The sequence below is a fragment of the Entelurus aequoreus genome, linkage group LG08 (genome assembly GCF_033978785.1).
Source record: "Entelurus aequoreus isolate RoL-2023_Sb linkage group LG08, RoL_Eaeq_v1.1, whole genome shotgun sequence".
NCBI lineage: Eukaryota > Metazoa > Chordata > Actinopteri > Syngnathiformes > Syngnathidae > Entelurus > Entelurus aequoreus.
Window position 1 is genome coordinate 60,649,601 of NC_084738.1, and position 18,214 is coordinate 60,667,814.

The 18,214-nt window shown below is 40.5% G+C and overlaps 1 long non-coding RNA gene across 4 annotated transcripts in view; it reads right to left on the reverse strand.

The window, feature by feature from the left end:
• Positions 1-18,214, reverse strand: part of LOC133656135 (uncharacterized) — a 217,827-nt gene that overhangs the window by 67,723 nt on the left and 131,890 nt on the right. For all 4 annotated transcript variants that reach the window (XR_009827106.1, XR_009827103.1, XR_009827102.1 and 1 more), the window contains exon 7: positions 17,317-17,486. This is a non-coding gene — a long non-coding RNA (uncharacterized LOC133656135). The remainder of the gene's footprint in view (positions 1-17,316; positions 17,487-18,214) is intronic.

Below are 18,214 nucleotides of genomic sequence, written 5' to 3' on the forward strand. Positions count from 1 at the left end.
CCTATGCAATATGTACACATATTCTTAATATAGTATACATTTTAACTGACCTTTATTTGACTATGTTTGTCTTTTTGTAGGTGGCTAAAATACGCGGTGCTGCTGACCGCCGTCTAACGTTATGTTACTGTGTGTGATACATTGACTAACGTAACGTTATGTATAGGTACCTCATGCAACCCTGCTTAAAAAAATCACTTGACAGAAAGTATGAATAAGGTAGCAAACTGCAGTGGACGCAACATATAGCTGTGTTTGAAATGATGTTATAACCATAGACATCTTATAAGTAGACGCAGTATTGGTTGCTGTGATGCGAGCATATTGCATCTTGAAGTGGTGATGAGAAGCCGGCGAGCAGCCTAAACTGACAGTTGACAGGTAGAAAACAAAGATGCCGGGCTGGTGTTCAGCGTTTTCCTGCTCAAATGAGCGGACTGTTGAAAATAGGAATCGGGGGATTACTTTTCACAAGTAAGATTTAACATTAATGTACTATTGGTTGTATTTTATGAAAATAACATTACCACAGAGTTGAGAAGGAGCAAAGATCTTCAATATTTGTATATGAAAATCACAAATAAATCTTCTGGGGGAGGATGACCCCCCTACAGGGGTTTGGTTTACAAACTTTCAGCCCCACCTAAAACAAAATTCACCAGCCGCCACTGATTATGATGCATTCTCATTTTAGGCAAAATATAAGACAATACTTTCTTAACAATATAATTGTAACCAGGAATAAGTCTTCAAGTAACAATATTCAAATACTAACATTGTTGGGTAAGACAGTATTTGGTTTTATTCTGAATCCAGTGAAACAGATTGGTGGTTTTAGCTGATATAAAGACTTTCAGGTGTTTATATATGTTTAAGTATTTGGCAGACGCTTTTATCCAAAGCGACATACATAAAAAATACATATTTAACAATCACTGTAAACATGATCATTTAAGGGAAGAATGTAATACAAAATATCAATACAAACTGTCAAGACAGAATAAACTCTCTGCTGCTGCAGCAACAGAGATACAGTCTATAAGATATATAGATATCTAATGTATTCATACATTGTTTATGTAGGATATACGCATGTATATATAACGTAATTATATTGTTTCTTCAACTTAAAAATAGCTGACCGATTTTTTCCCCCTTCTCTGGGCTTATATTCCCAGTTTTGATCTCGGACGTCTGGTCACTTATAGCATATAAGAATATTATATTACTGTTAAGCAAACTATGAATAATAAAACATGTGTCCGTTATCATAGCTACACGTATGACAAAAAAGCGCGTGAAAATGAGTGGTATTCAGTGAGGTAAAATGAATTAAATGCGCTGACAGTTCATTGCTCCTGCCAAATGAATTGCACTGAGTGGAGCGGATCACCACTCCAAGATGGCGGCCCCGCGTCTCGTCTGCGCCAGTAAGCAGTAGCGCTCGATGCTGCGTCTACTTATAAGATGTCTATGGTTATGACTTTAGCAGTGAGTTTACAGCCTCACTGATTTAACTACACAGCAAATAAAAGTCATGTTACTTAGCCAATAAACGTTATCTTACATTCAAAACTTACCCTTCTTTGTGCAACTTCAAATGTCGAACGAAGTTGGAAGTTGTTGCGTCTCCGTCTGTAATATTCGAACTGCGTGATTTGCATACGGCAATTCGTTTTTTGTTGACCAAGTCGTAGTTTTTATACCCGAACGAAACCAACTTTGGTATAAATCTTTCTCACTGGCGCGTTGTTTGACAACTCTTGTTCATTGGTTGTCCTGCAATTTGATTGGCTGAATGCTGTGTGATGAAAACAATGTAGATCTAATTTGATTGGCTGTTGTACTGAGAGCACACACGCTGACACGCAGCACACACGCTGATAGACAGACACGTACAAAATGAAAGCTACGGAGCGCTCCCAAATAACTTCTTAAACTTTAGGTTTTGGGGTAAGTAGCAAGTCATGTCAAGTCAAAAGGCTCAAGTCCAAGTGAAGTCACAAGTCATTGATGTTAAAGTCTAAGTCGAGTTGCAAGTCTCTTTACATTTTGTCAAGTCGAGTCTAAAGTCATCAAATTCATGACTCGAGTCTGACTCGAGTCCAAGTCATGTGACTCGAGTCCACACCTCTGCTATAGGCTATAATATACCACACTATAGGCTAGAATATACCACACTATAGGATAGAATATACCACACTATAGACTAGAATATACCACACTATAGGCTAGAATATACCAAACTATTGGCTAGAATACACCACACTATAGGCTAGAATATACCCTCCTATAGGCTAGAATATACCCCACTATAAAATAAAATTAAACACACTATAGGCTAGAATATACTCCACTATAGGCTAGAAGACACCACACTATAGGCTAGATTATACCTTCCTATAAACTAGAATACACCACACTATAGGCTATAATAAACCACACAATAGGCTATTATATACCACACTATAGCCTAGAATATACCACACTATAGGCTATAATATACCACACTATAGCCTAGAATATACCACACTATAGGCTATAATATACCACACTATAGCCTAGAATATACCACACTATAGGCTATAATATACCACACTATAGGCTAGAATATACCACACTATAGGATAGAATATACCACACTATAGGCTAGAATATACCAAACTATTGGCTAGAATACACCACACTATAGGCTAGAATAAACCCTCCTATAGGCTAGAATATACCCCACTATAAAATAAAATTAAACACACTATAGGCTAGAATATACTCCACTATAGGCTAGAAGACACCACACTATAGGCTCGATTATACCTTCCTATAAACTAGAATACACCACACTAGAGGCTAGAATATACCCTCCTATAGGCTGGAATATCAATCAATCAATCAATGTTTATTTATAATGTGTGTGTGAATGGGTAAATGTGGAAATACTGTCAAAGCGCTTTGAGTACCTTGAAGGTAGAAAAGCGCTATACAAGTATAACCCATTTATCATTTATTATAGCCCTAAATCACAAGTGTCTCAAAGGGCTGTACAAGCCACAACGACATCCTCGGTACAGAGCCCACATACGGGCAAGGAAAACTCACCCCAGTGGGACGTCAATGTGAATGACTATGAGAAACCTTGGAGAGGACCGCATATGTGGGTAACCCCCCCCTCTAGGGGAGACCGAAAGCAATGGATGTCGAGTGGGTCTGACATAATATTGTGAAAGTCCAACACATCAGCGAAAGTCCAGTCCATACTGGGGCCAGCAGGAACCATCCCGAGTGGAGACGGGTCAGCAGCGTAGAGATGTCCCCATCTGATGGACAGGCTAGCGGTCCACCCCGGGTTGGGAGCAGAGTAGAAAAGAAAAGAAAAGAAACGGCAGATCAACTGGTCTAAAAAGGGAGTCTATTTAAAGGCTAGCGTATACAAATGAGTTTTAAGATGGGACTTAAATGCTTCTACTGAGGTAGCATCTCTAACTTTTACCGGGAGGGCATTCCATAGTATTGGAGCCCGAATAGAAAACGCTCTATAGCCCGCAGACTTTTTTTGGGCTCTGGGAATCACTAATAAGCCGGAGTTCTTTGAACGCAGATTTCTTGCCGGGACATATGGTACAATACAATCGTCAAGATAGGCAGGAGCTTGACCGTGTAGTATTTTATACGTAAGTAGTAAAACCTTAAAGTCGCATCTTAGGTGCACAGGAAGCCAGTGCAAGTGAGCCAGTATAGGCGTAATATGATCAAACTTTCTTATTTTTGTCAAAAGTCTAGCAGCCGCATTTTGTACCATCTGTAATCTTTTAATGCTAGACATAGGGAGGCCCGAAAATAAAACGTTACAGTAATCGAGACGAGACGTAACGAACGCATGGATAATGATCTCAGCATTGCTTGTGGACAAAATGGGACGAATTTTAGCGATATTACGGAGATGAAAGAAGGCCGTTTTAGTAACACTCTTAATGTGCGACTCAAAAGAGAGAGTTGGGTCGAAGATAATACCCACATTCTTTACCGAGTCGCCTTGTTTAATTGTTTGGTTGTCAAATGTTAAGGTGGTATTATTAAATAGATGTCGGTGTTGAGCAGGACCGATAATCAGCATTTCCGTTTTCTTAGCGTTGAGTTGCAAAAAGTTAGCGGACATCCATTGTTTAATTTCATTAAGACACGCCTCCAGCTGACTACAATCCGGCGTGTTGGTCAGCTTTAGGGGCATGTAGAGTTGGGTGTCATCAGCATAACAGTGAAAGCTAACACCGTATTTGCGTATGATGTCACCTAGCGGCAGCATGTAAATACTAAAGAGTGCAGGGCCAAGAACCGAACCCTGGGGAACTCCGCACGTTACCTTAACATAGTCCGAGGTCACATTGTTATGGGAGACACACTGCATCCTGTCAGTAAGATAAGAGTTAAACCAAGACAAGGCTAAGTCTGTCATCCAAATACGCGTTTTGATACGCTCTAATAAAGTATCAAAAGCGGCGCTAAGATCAAGAAGCAGCAACATAGATGAAGCATCAGAATCCATCGTTAGCAATAGATCATTAGTCATTTTTGCGAGGGCTGTCTCCGTAGAGTGATTTGCCCTGAAACCGGACTGAAAAGGTTCACAGAGATTGTTAGACGCTAAGTGTTCATTTAGCTGCTGTGCTACAATTTTTTCCCCACTATAGGCTAGAACAGGGGTCACCAACCTTTTTGAAACCAAGGGCTACTTCTTGGGTACTGATTAATGCGAAGGGCTACCAGTTAGATACACACTTAAATAAATTGCCAGAAGTAGCCAATTTGCTCAATTTACCTTTAACTCTGTTATTATTAATAATTAATGATATTTATCTTTGTGGAAACACTGATCATCTTAATGATTTCTCACAATAAATATATATAGAAACAGATAAATATCAATATGCAACACTTTATTTATATATTTTCTCTAAGTGCACATTTTTCAAGTTGAACATTTTCAAATGATCACTTCTAAGACAGTCTTGTGAAATCACAATATCCCATTTTAACTAGCTAGCCACTAACATTTTTTAACAAATCATGAATTACTTTGCACCATGTTTGTACAAATAATAACTCATGTAAAATACAAAAGTAAACTCTCAAATTTTTAAATCATGTCACACTTTGAACTGGACACCAAATCTGTTATCTGTTTCTTTGTCAGTTAGTGGGAAGCCTGGCATTGCATGCTGTTAACTAGTGTGTTGTACTCTGGTGTGTAACTTGACACTGCAACTCTGAGTGAGTCTTGCAGATGTGCATCAGTGAGGCGTGTTCTGTGTTTGTTCTTGATGAAGTTCATGTCAGAAAAGGCTGATTCACAAAGATAAGATTTTTCCTCATTGTTTGCAGAACCTTCTTGATCTTTTGGACATATTTTCACAGCAATCTGGCCTTAAGCTTAATTATGATGAATGTAAAATGTTAAGGATCGGAAATCTAAAGGGAACGTCCTTTCGAATGGAATGCAAAGTGCCTGTTTTGTGGACAGATGGACCAGTTAACATACTTGGTGTTGTTGTCCCAGAAAATCTGGAAGATCTAGGCTCAGTAAATTATGATAATCGACTAAGAAAGCTGGACAAAATTATGCAATTATGGAAAGGGAAATCCCTAACCTTGTATGGTAAAATGTCTATTGCCAACTCGTTAATTATTCCTCAATTTATTTATTAGTTTTTGTCATTACCAGCTCCATCACAAAACTTTTTTAAGATTTATGAGCGGAGGGTCTTCGATTTTGTCTGGAACGGCAAACCAGAAAAGATTAAAAGAAAGGTTTTGTACAAAGAGTATGAATATGGGGGCCTGAAACTTCTCAACCTTGAAGCTATGTGTCTGTCTTTAAAAGCATCAATTGTTCCAAAGATGTATTTAAACATTGAGTGGTACACAAATGTCCTGTTGGACAAAAAACATGTACTGTATCAAAAGAAATTGTATCCTTTTTTACAAGTGATCCCCTCCCAGAGAGTCTGCTGGGAAACATGGCGGGGTTCATAAAGGAAACAATCCACTCATAGTGGTGTTTTCAATTTTATGTGCCAGAAAAAAGAGACGATATTTTGCAGCAGTTAATATGGATGAACTCTAATATTGTAATAGATGGAAAGCCTTTCTTTTGGAAAAATATGTTTGAAAGAGGAATCATTTTTGTCAATGATATTATCAATGAGAATGGTAAAATTATGAAGTATGATGAATTTAGAGCTATGTATGGTGATGCTTGCTCAAGCTTTTCATTTTATCAACTAACAAGAGTAATTGGGAAAAGATGGAAACAAATAATTAATTATGGAACTACTAAATTATTAGTTTGTAAACCTCTAATAAGAAATTCTAGTTGGCAAAAAGGAACTAAAATAAATAGAAAAATATATAATTTTTATTTAATAAAGAAATCTTTGAAGGCTGCCTCATACAACACAAATGGAAAATGGGAGGACTTTTTTGACTGCCCGTTGCCATGGGATGCCATATTCAAACTAATCTATAAAACCACTATCGATGTGCAAAATCGTTATTTTCAAATTAAAATGATTTATAACTTCTTACCCACAGGGAAAATGTTAAAATTATGGAATATGACAGAGTCAGATGATTGCCGATTTTGTTGTCAGGAGCCTGAATCCACCCTGCATTTGTTTTGGTATTGTCATATTGTGTCTTTGTTTTGGGTGGAAGTTGAAAAAATGTGTTTAAGGATTGGTGTGTTTATGAAGCTTAATGTGGTTTCTGTTATTTTAGGAGAGTTCATTGACAATCATGATTTAGTCAATTTAATTATAGTACTCGGTAAAATGTTTATTTTTAAGGCCAAAAACAGATATTCACTTAGTATTACTTTCTTTAAAACATTTATTCAGTATTTTCTAATTTTAGAAAGTTACATGGTTGAAAACGATAATGATGCCAAAAAACATTAAAAAAAAGATGAGAAGTCCTCAAAGGCTTATTTTGAAAGTATAATTATGTTTATAGATTATATGATATCTGTTGTTGTGTTCCCTAATTTGAGTGACCTGGACATAATCTGGACTGTACATAAATGCTTATTTTGAAAATGTAATTTTGTTTATAAATTATATGCAATCTGTTGTGTTCCCTAATTTTTTTCTGTGTACATGAATGAAGGTGTGTGTTGCTGAGTCCGACTTGGACATTATCTGGACTGGGCCTGGTTTAAAAAACCCTTTAAACAAATCTAATTTCATTGACAACCTGGTCTGTTGAAGATAAGGCCCTTTTTAAAAAAAATAAAATAAAATAAGATAAATAAATAAAAAAGAAAGTAAAAAAATAGTAATTAATGAAAATGTTAGTGGACCAGCAGCCTATACAATCATGTGTGCTTCAGGGACTGTGTCCCTTGCAGATGTGTTGTCTATGTTGTGGGAACCAGGATATTGGTAGCAGAAAGAAATAACCCCTTTTGTGTGAGTGGGTGTGGATGAGTGTGCATGGGGGAGGTTGTTTGGGTTGATGCACTGATTGAAAGTGTATCTTGTGTTTTTTCTATTTAGATTTAATTTAAAAAAAAAAAATAAAAAAAAAAAAAAATGTTTTTTTTTTTTTTTTTGAACAGGCCCGCGGGCGACTCATCTGGTCCTTACGGGCGACCTGGTGCCCGCGGGCACCGCGTTGGTGACCCCTGGGCTAGAATATACCCTCCTATAAGCTAAAATATACCCCACTATAGGCTAGAATATACCCCACTATAGGCTAGAATATACTCTCCTATAGGCTGGAATATACCCCACTATAGGCTAGAATATACCACACTGTAGGCTAGAATATACGCTCCTATAAGATAAAATATACCCCACTATAGGCTAGAATATACCCCACTATAGGCTAGAATATACCCCACTATAGTCTAGAATATACCCTCTAAAAGGGTTGATGTAATTGACCTGCAGTACAAGTCAGGCTGCATCAAAGTACAGCAGCATACAGAAAATGCAAGAATGTGAGGAACAACTTTAAAAATTCTTCACCTTTAATTTTCCCCTCAATGTTTCAATTATTGCATTTGGAATAAGTCCTAGGCCAATAAAAAACAAGATGGCCCCCAGGCCAGACGTTGGCCCCCTTATTTCTGGCCCCCTCGTTTGGCCCTCCTTTAAAGTCTTTGTGGAAAGTGGCAGCTCGCCTAAATGTTTCCACGGTACTTTTATTTTCCTTTTGCCCTCGGCATGAGGGCCACCCATGTTGGACTGGCAGGGGACACTAGTGGGGACTACAACAGGGTACACTAGTGGGGACTGTAAGAGGGGACACTAGTGGGGACTACAACAAGGGACACTTGTGGGGACTATAAGAGGGGACACTAGTGGGGACTACAACAGGGTACACTAGTGGGGACTGTAAGAGGGGACACTAGTGGGGACTACAACAAGGGACACTTGTGGGGACTATAAGAGGGGACACTAGTGGGGACTACAACAGGGTACACTAGTGGGGACTGTAAGAGGGGACACTAGTGGGGACTACAACAAGGGACACTTGTGGGGACTATAAGAGGGGACACTAGTGGGGACTACAACAGGGTACACTAGTGGGGACTACAGCAAGGGACACTTGTGGGGACTACAAAAGGGTACACTAGTGGAGACATTACTTGTGGGGACTACAACAGGGGACACTAGTGGGGACTACAACAGGGGACACTAGTGAGGACTACAACAGGGGACACTAGTGGGGACTACTACAGGGGACACTAGTGGGGACTACAACAGGGGACACTAGTGGGGACTACAACCGGGGACACTTGTGGGGACTACAACAGAGTACACTATTGGGGACTACTACAGGGGACACTAGTGGGGACTACAACAGAGTACACTAGTGGGGACTGCAACAGGGTACACTAGTGGGGACTACAACAGGGGACACTAGTGAGGACTACAACAGGGGACACTTGTGGGGACTACAACAGGGTACACTAGTGAGGACTACAACAGGGGACACTAGTGGGGACTACAACAGGGGACACTTGTGGAGCCTACGACAGGGTACACTAGTGGGGACTACAACCATGGACACTAGGGGGGACTACAACAGGGGACACTTGTGAGGACTACAACAGGAGACACTAGCGGGAACTACAACAGGGGACACTAGTGAGGACTACAACAGGGGACACTAGTGGGGACTACAACAGGGTACACTAGTGAGGACTACAACAGGGGACACTAGTGGGGACTACAACAGGGGACACGTGTGGGGACTACAACAGGGTACACTAGTGAGGACTACAACAGGGGACACTTGTGGGGACTACAACAGGGGACACTAGTGAGGACTATAACAGGGGACACTAGTGGGGACTACAACAGGGGACACTAGTGGGGACTACAACCATGGACACTAGTGGGGACTACAACAGGGGACACTAGTGGTGACTACAACAGGGGACACTAGTGGAGCCTACGACAGGGTACACTAGTGGGGACTACAACCATGGACACTTGTGGGGACTACAGCAGGGGACACTAGTGGGGACTACAACAGGGGACACTAGTGAGGACTACAACAGGGGACACTTGTGAGGACTACAACAGGTAACACTAGCGGGAAATACAACATGGGACACTAGTGGGGACTACAACAGGGTACACTAGTGGGGACTACAGAAGGGGACACTAGTGGGACTACAACAGGGGACACTAGTGGGGACTACAACAGTGTACACTAGTTGGGACTACAACAGGGGACACTAGTGGGGACTACAGAAGGGGACACTAGTGGGGACTACAACAGGGGACACTAGTGGGGATTACAACAGGGGACACTAGTGGGGACTACAACAGGGGACACTAGTGGGGACTACAACAGTGTACACTAGTTGGGACTACAACAGGGGACACTAGTGGGGACTACAGAAGGGGACACTAGTGGGGACTACAACAGGGGACACTAGTGGGGACTACAACAGGGGACACTAGTGGGGATTACAACAGGGGACACTAGTGGGGACTACAACAGGGGACACTAGTGGGGACTACAACAGGGGACACTTGTGGGGACTACAACAGAGTACACTATTGGGGACTACTACAGGGGACACTAGTGGGGACTACAACAGAGTACACTAGTGGGGACTGCAACAGGGTACACTAGTGGGGACTACAACAGGGGACACTAGTGAGGACTACAACAGGGGACACTTGTGGGGACTACAGCAGGGTACACTAGTGAGGACTACAACAGGGGACACTAGTGGGGACTACAACAGGGGACACTTGTGGAGCCTACGACAGGGTACACTAGTGGGGACTACAACCATGGACACTAGGGGGGACTACAACAGGGGACACTTGTGAGGACTACAACAGGAGACACTAGCGGGAACTACAACAGGGGACACTAGTGAGGACTACAACAGGGGACACTAGTGGGGACTACAACAGGGTACACTAGTGAGGACTACAACAGGGGACACTAGTGGGGACTACAACAGGGGACACGTGTGGGGACTACAACAGGGTACACTAGTGAGGACTACAACAGGGGACACTTGTGGGGACTACAACAGGGGACACTAGTGAGGACTATAACAGGGGACACTAGTGGGGACTACAACAGGGGACACTAGTGGGGACTACAACCATGGACACTAGTGGGGACTACAACAGGGGACACTAGTGGGGACTACAACAGGGGACACTAGTGGAGCCTACGACAGGGTACACTAGTGGGGACTACAACCATGGACACTTGTGGGGACTACAGCAGGGGACACTAGTGGGGACTACAACAGGGGACACTAGTGAGGACTACAACAGGGGACACTTGTGAGGACTACAACAGGTAACACTAGCGGGAAATACAACATGGGACACTAGTGGGGACTACAACAGGGTACACTAGTGGGGACTACAGAAGGGGACACTAGTGGGACTACAACAGGGGACACTAGTGGGGACTACAACAGTGTACACTAGTTGGGACTACAACAGGGGACACTAGTGGGGACTACAGAAGGGGACACTAGTGGGGACTACAACAGGGGACACTAGTGGGGATTACAACAGGGGACACTAGTGGGGACTACAACAGGGGACACTAGTGGGGACTACAACAGTGTACACTAGTTGGGACTACAACAGGGGACACTAGTGGGGACTACAGAAGGGGACACTAGTGGGGACTACAACAGGGGACACTAGTGGGGACTACAACAGGGGACACTAGTGGGGATTACAACAGGGGACACTAGTGGGGACTACAACAGGGGACACTAGTGGGGACTACAACAGGGGACACTAGTGGGGACTAGGGATGATACTCCAAACCGGTTTTCCCGGTTGTTTGATAAGAAAAGAACCGAGTCCTCGGACTCGAATCCCTTTTTGAGAACCGGTACCCGTTATCGAGACCACTATAGTAAAGGAAAAGAGTTGATTCTTTATTCGGATCCCGTCCCGACCAGAAATGCTCCGTGGGACATCACAAGAAATGACGTCACGTAGCTCAGTCATTAGGCGCAGATAGCGAAAGCAGGAAAACAATGGACGGGAAAAGGCGCTCCAAGGTGTAATAAAGTTCAAAACAAAAGCTATAATCCATCGAATAACTTTACTGAGAGATTTTAGCAGGGTAAAACACATGACGAACACTTTTACGACCAACCGGAAACATAGCAACCAGGCTAGCAACGCACCTCCTTTACGGCAGCTGTCGCAACGTTCTTAAAACAACCGCAGCACATACATATATATACAACATATCTCCCTTTTTTAACTTTTGTTTTTCTTTCCTTGTAAACAGAACAAAATCACACTGTAGATGTGTTGTTTGTCTAATTATAAATAATGCAGACGAGGCGTGTTGGCTGAGTTCTTGACGTTTACTTTCACAGCATGCAACACTTTTCGGGGCTACCGCGCATGCTCGTAACTCCTGTTGCATGCTGGGTAGTGTAGTTGTTATATTCTCTAGCTCATAACATTTTTCCCCCTATAAAGAAATAATGTTAACTCAATAATGTGTATTTCTTTTTTTAGCTTTAACTTTTCATTTTTTAGCATTGTAACCACATTTGCAAAGAACTTTTCTCTTCATAGAATTTTCTTTCAATAAAGAAATAAAGGGCAAAAATGTCAAAGCATCATAACAAACAGTTATGTCAAATAGCAGCAGAAGTGCACTTTTTGGAGAGCTGTATTATTTTCAGTTTTGTGACCAAGGGACTGATTTTATTTAAAACTAAATTATTATTTATACACCTATAGTGATCACAGAGACAGGTTGTTTTTGTGTTACTGTACATATTTGTTTCTCTGAAAAATCCCACTTAATATACTTTGGGTAACAACAGTCAATATTTATTTATTTTATTTTATTTTTTTAGTTGGGTAACAGTCAATATTTATTTATTTATTAGATTTTATTTTTTTATTATATAATAAAAGTGAGCTTTTGTTAAACCAAATATTGTGTGTTTTTTTCCATATACAACAACCTATCTGGACTCGATAAGAGAATCGATAAGGAATCGGTTCGATAAGAGGATTCGATAATAGGCTCGAACTCGATAATTCCTTATCAAACATCATCCCTAGTGGGGACTACAGAAGGGGACACTAGTGGGGACTACAACAGGGGACACTAGTGGAGACTACAACAGGGGACACTAGTGGGGACTACAACAGGGGACACTAGTGGGGACTACAACAGGGGACACTAGTGGAGACTACAACAGGGGACACTAGTGGGGACTACAACAGGGGACACTAGTGGAGACTACAACAGGGGACACTAGTGGAGACTACAACAGGGGACACTAGTGGGGTCTACAACAGGGGACACTAGTGGGGATTACAACAGGGGACACTAGTGGGGACTACAACAGGGGACACTAGTGGGGACTACAGAAGGGGACACTAGTGGGGACTACAACAGGGGACGTGGACGTATTGAATCCCCACTCCACTCACATTTCACATCTGTGTGAAAACGAGAGGAACATAGCGTGAGGGGATGGAAGTGCAGCAGGAATATGAATGGAAAGATGAAAAAAAGGGGCCCAAAGGAGGCCATAAATCCGGAGATGACGGTGTAAAAACAGAATATGTGGAGTAAGCCTGGCCTGAGCCGCCAGAGCGACGCGCACGCTTCAAAGACCAGAGCCCGGGCGGACGCGTCCAGACACGCTGGGAGCAGCTCGCCATTCCACCACGTACATTTCACGTCCTGAAGACTACATTAACTGTACTGTTCTGAAAGTCTTAGGGGCATTCAAGCGTAAAAAGAAGCTAACCAACGCAAATAGTTGTAAAAACAATGAAACACTCAGACACAACGTATAAGGGATCTTTTTTCGAGAAGGTCATCCATTTAAACCACTATTTTTTTTAATTTTTATAATCCTTTGTGAAAAGTAAATAAAAAAAAAAGCCAAACATGCTTAAGTTTATCTTTTGTAGGGTTCTCTCGATACTCAAACTTTTAACTCGACTCTGATATTCATTACTATTGTTGATAAAAACAGGGTTTAACTTTTTTTTTTTTTTTAAAAGACCCCAAAATGTAATAGAAATATTTTCATCAACAAGAAAAAATGCACAAATACCCTCAATTGTAACATAAACATAACCACAGGTTAAATAATAAGGGTGTCAAAAAAATAAATACATCTATTTTCAAAATAATTGTAACGGTTCTTAATGGATTAAAAAACAAAAATTGATTATTTAAAAAAATAAATAAATAAAATAATAAATATAAAAATATATATATATATATATATATATATATATATATATATATATATATATATATATATATATATATATATATATATATATATATATATATATATATATATATATATATATATATATATATATATATATATATATATATATATATATATATATATATATATATATATATATATATATAAATCAGTCCTGTCCATGCACTCAGGTAAATCATATTGTTGATGTAGATCAAGGATGTCAAACTCGTTTTCATTGAGGGCCACTTGGCAATTATGGCTGCTATCAGAGGGCCGCTTGTAACATCAAATAATGTATGAATTTGCCTGTGGGTCATTATTAATTATATTCATTGTTTTAAGTAGACTGTCGATTTTAATTAGAATACATAAAAATAAAAATAAAATTCACTGGTTTTGGGTTTTGTACATCTCTAGTACCCGCACTCTTTTACTACGAATCCACGCGGTTGTAACACGTGCATAATGTGGCCTGGCATTGTCTTGCTGAGATAAGCAGGGGCGTCCATGAAAAATAAGTTGCTTGGATGGCAACATATGTTGCTCCAAAACCTGTATGTACCTTTCAGCATTAATGGTGCCTTCACAGATGTGTAAGTTACCCATGTCTTGGGCACTAATACACCCCCATACCATCACAGATGCTGGCTTTTCAACTTTACGCCTATAACAATCCGGATGGTTCTTTTGCTCTTTTGTCCAGAGGACACGACGTCCACGGTTTCCGAAAACAATGAAATGTGGACTTGTAAGACCACAGAAAACTTTTACACTTCGCATTTGTCCGTCTTAGATGAGCTCGGGCCCAGCGAAGCCGGCACCGTTTCTGGGTGTTGTTGATAAATGGCTTTCGCCTTGCACAGTAGACTTTTAACTTGCACTTACAGATGTAGCGACCAACTGTAGTTACTGACAGTGGTTTTCTGAAGTGTTCCTGAGCCCATGTGGTGATATCCTTTACACACTGATGTCGCTTTTTGATGCAGTACCGCCTGAGGGACCCGTAATATCATTGCTTACGTGCAGTGATTTCTCCAGATTCTCTGAACCTTTTGATGATATTACGGACCGTAGATGGTGAAATCCCTAAATTCCTTGCAATAGCTTGTTGAGAAATGTTGTTCTTAAACTGTTCGACAATTTACTCACGCATTTGTTCACAAAACGGTGACCGTCGCCCCATCCTTGTTTGTGAATGACTGACTAACTTTTATACCCAATCATGGCACTCACCTGTTCCCAATTAGCCTGTTCACCTGTGAGATGTTCCAAATAGGTGTTTGATGAGCACTCCTCAACTTTCTCAGTCTTTTTTGCCACTTGTGCCAGCTTTTTTGAAACATGTTGCAGGCATCAAATTCCAAATCAGCTAATATTTGCAAAAAATAACAAAGTTTTCCAGTTCGAAAGTTAAGTATCTTGTCTTTGCAGTCTATTCAATTGAATATAAGGATTTGCAAATCATTGTATTCTCTTTTTATTTACCATTTACACAACGTGCCAACTTCACTGGTTTTGGGGTTTGTAAATGGAGTATAGTTGGTGGTTTTTGGATGTTTTTAAAAGGGCTTATTGGGCAGAATTAGCTTCATTGTTAGCCGCCTCGTACTTGCCGTGTCTGACAAATTAGAATACATAAAAAATAAAAACAAATATGTTCTTGTCTTACATACATGTTGTGAATGACAGGTAAAAAAAAGGTGCAGTACCCCTTTAATGGCGCCCCCTGGCCAATAACTGCAAATGGCTTTGCATGTCGAGGCAGGACATGCATGTTCAATGGTCTCCTTGTAAAAATATAAATCCGAAGGCTAAGATGCTAAAGTGAGCGTTTAGAAAAACTGAACCCATGTGGTGCTCGAGAGGGCCAATCAGATGCCTTTGTGTCGTTGTACTTTAGGCAACAACACGGGTCCATGAGGATGACTTCTGTTTTGTTTGATCAGCCGTTTTACTGCCGTGTTACAGACACCCTTTGGAAACAACTAAGGTTTGTCAATAAACATTTACTAAATATTTATATGAAAATAACTAATTTCACAACGTATGTATCTTATAGTCCAGTGTGGCTAATATATGGATAAAAAAAACATTTGTTTCTAGAACTGTTTAACATTTTGAACCAAAGTTGCAATTGCCGTTCTGTCTTCTAATCGTCCATAGCGTTTCTACTCGTACGGATTCTTCATGGTAAGTTTTGCAATATAACTAAAACAATTCCTACTCACTAAATCGTCCCACGTGTAGGAATGTTTTCATGCATATTTGTACGTGCTATCGTAATGTAATGACGCTAGCCTTGTTAGCATTTGCAAAAATGCTTACAAAATTACGAGTGCCTGTTATAGTATTATTTACTTAAAATGGCATTCTTTATGTATTGATTTAATCTCGCAAATTCCTCAGTAAATTCACCAAAACGTCACCGTGGAGTTATTGAGTCTGTTTAGCTGATTGGAGAGCTAGCTTCCGCAGCTACTGGGTCCATGACGACGACTTCTGTTTTGTTTGATCAGCCGTTTTACTGCCGTGTTGGAAACAATAAAGGTATGTCAATAAACATTTACTAAATATTTACATGTAAATAACTCATTTCACAACGTATGTATCTTATAGTCCAGTGTGGCTAATACATGGGGAAAAAAACATTTGTTTCTAGAACTGTTTAACATTTTGTCTTCTAATCATCCATAGCGTTGGATGGTAAGTTTTACAATATAACTACAACAATTCCTACTCACTAAATCGTCCCACGTGTAGGAGTGTTTTCATGCATATTTGTACGCGCTATCGTAATGTAATGACGCTAGCGATGTTAGTATTTGCTAAAATACTAACAAGTTTACGAGTGTCTGTTATAGTATTATTTACTGACAATGGCATTCTTTAAGTATTGATTTAATTTCACAAATTCCTCAGTAAATCCACCAAAACGTCACCGTGGAGTTATTGAGTCTGTTTAGCTGATTGGAGAGCTAGCTTCCGCAGCTATTGGGTCCACTTGTGTTTTGTTTGATCAGCCCTTTTACTGCCGTGTTGGAAACCATTAAGGTACAGTATGTCAATAAACATTTACTAAATATTTACATGTAAATAACTCATTTCACAATGTATGTATCTACAGTCCAGTGTGGCTCGTACATGGATTTAGTTGGTACGCAATAATAAAAACCCGGAAAACCTGATATGTATGATTCCTGGTGATATTGTATCAGATCAGTGTCAGTATCAGCCAATATTGAAAGTTCTGGTACCAGTATTGTATCAGAAGTGGGTCAATAGTTTTTAGTGCCGATTAATCTTAGGTCAGAGTTCATGGTTAGTAAGGTGAATAAGTAAAGGTGAGTCATATGTCAAACTAAAGCACTCTACGAGAGAAACTGTATCGGTGTTGTTAATAAGCCCTAATAGGAACATTTTTTTTTAATTTTAGGGGAAACATAGCTTTAACTGGCAGGCTTTTTCAGTTTTTTTTCCCCCGCGCGTGGAAGACAGAAAAGGTACGAGACGTCTCTGAGTCATCTTGTGTCTGCAGCGGGAATACTAACCCTCACAGCGGCCTCCGTCGTCGCAGAGGTAACGGAGCCGTCGCCCGACAACCGCAGGCCGCCCGACTCAGCACATATCTCACTCTTTCCAGCCTTCCCCCTGCGGAGCCCGCAAAACGTGTCATCACTGGAAGGTCTGATGAACGCCTCGGTGAACTCCACTTTAGAAACTGCAAGAACAAGAACATAGTGGACTGGGATTACATTTGTGGTAACGGTGTGCGTAACAAGTAGTAGTAGAGCCCTTGCATGCTAATGGTTGCTGAGGTGACAAAGAGGGCCACATCACAGTTATGTTTGGCCCCAGAGGGCTGCTTCTAACAGTGAATGCTATTACAAACCCCGTTTCCATATGAGTTGGGAAATTGGGTTAGATGTAAATATAAACGGAATACAATGATTTGCAAATCATTTTCAACCCATATTCAGTTGAATGTGCTACAAAGACAACATATTTGATGTTCAAACTGATAAACATTTTTTTTTTTTACAAATAATCATTAACTTTAGAATTTGATGCCAGCAGCACGTGACAAAAAAGTTGGGAAAGATGGCAATAGATACTGATAAAGTTGAGGAATGCTCATCAAACACTTATTTGGAACATCCCACAGGTGAACAGGCAAATTGGGAACAGGTGGGTGCCATGATTGGGTTTTAAAGTAGATTCCATGAAATGCTCAGTCATTCACAAACAAGGATGTGGCGAGAGTCACCACTTTGTCAACAAATGCGTGAACAAATTGTTAAACAGTTTAAGAAAAACCTTTCTCAACCAGCTATTGCAAGGAATTTAGGGATTTCACCATCTACGGTCAGTAATATCATCAAAGGGTTCAGAGAATCTGGAGAAATCACTGCACGTAAGCAGCTAAGCCCATGACCTTCAATCCCTCAG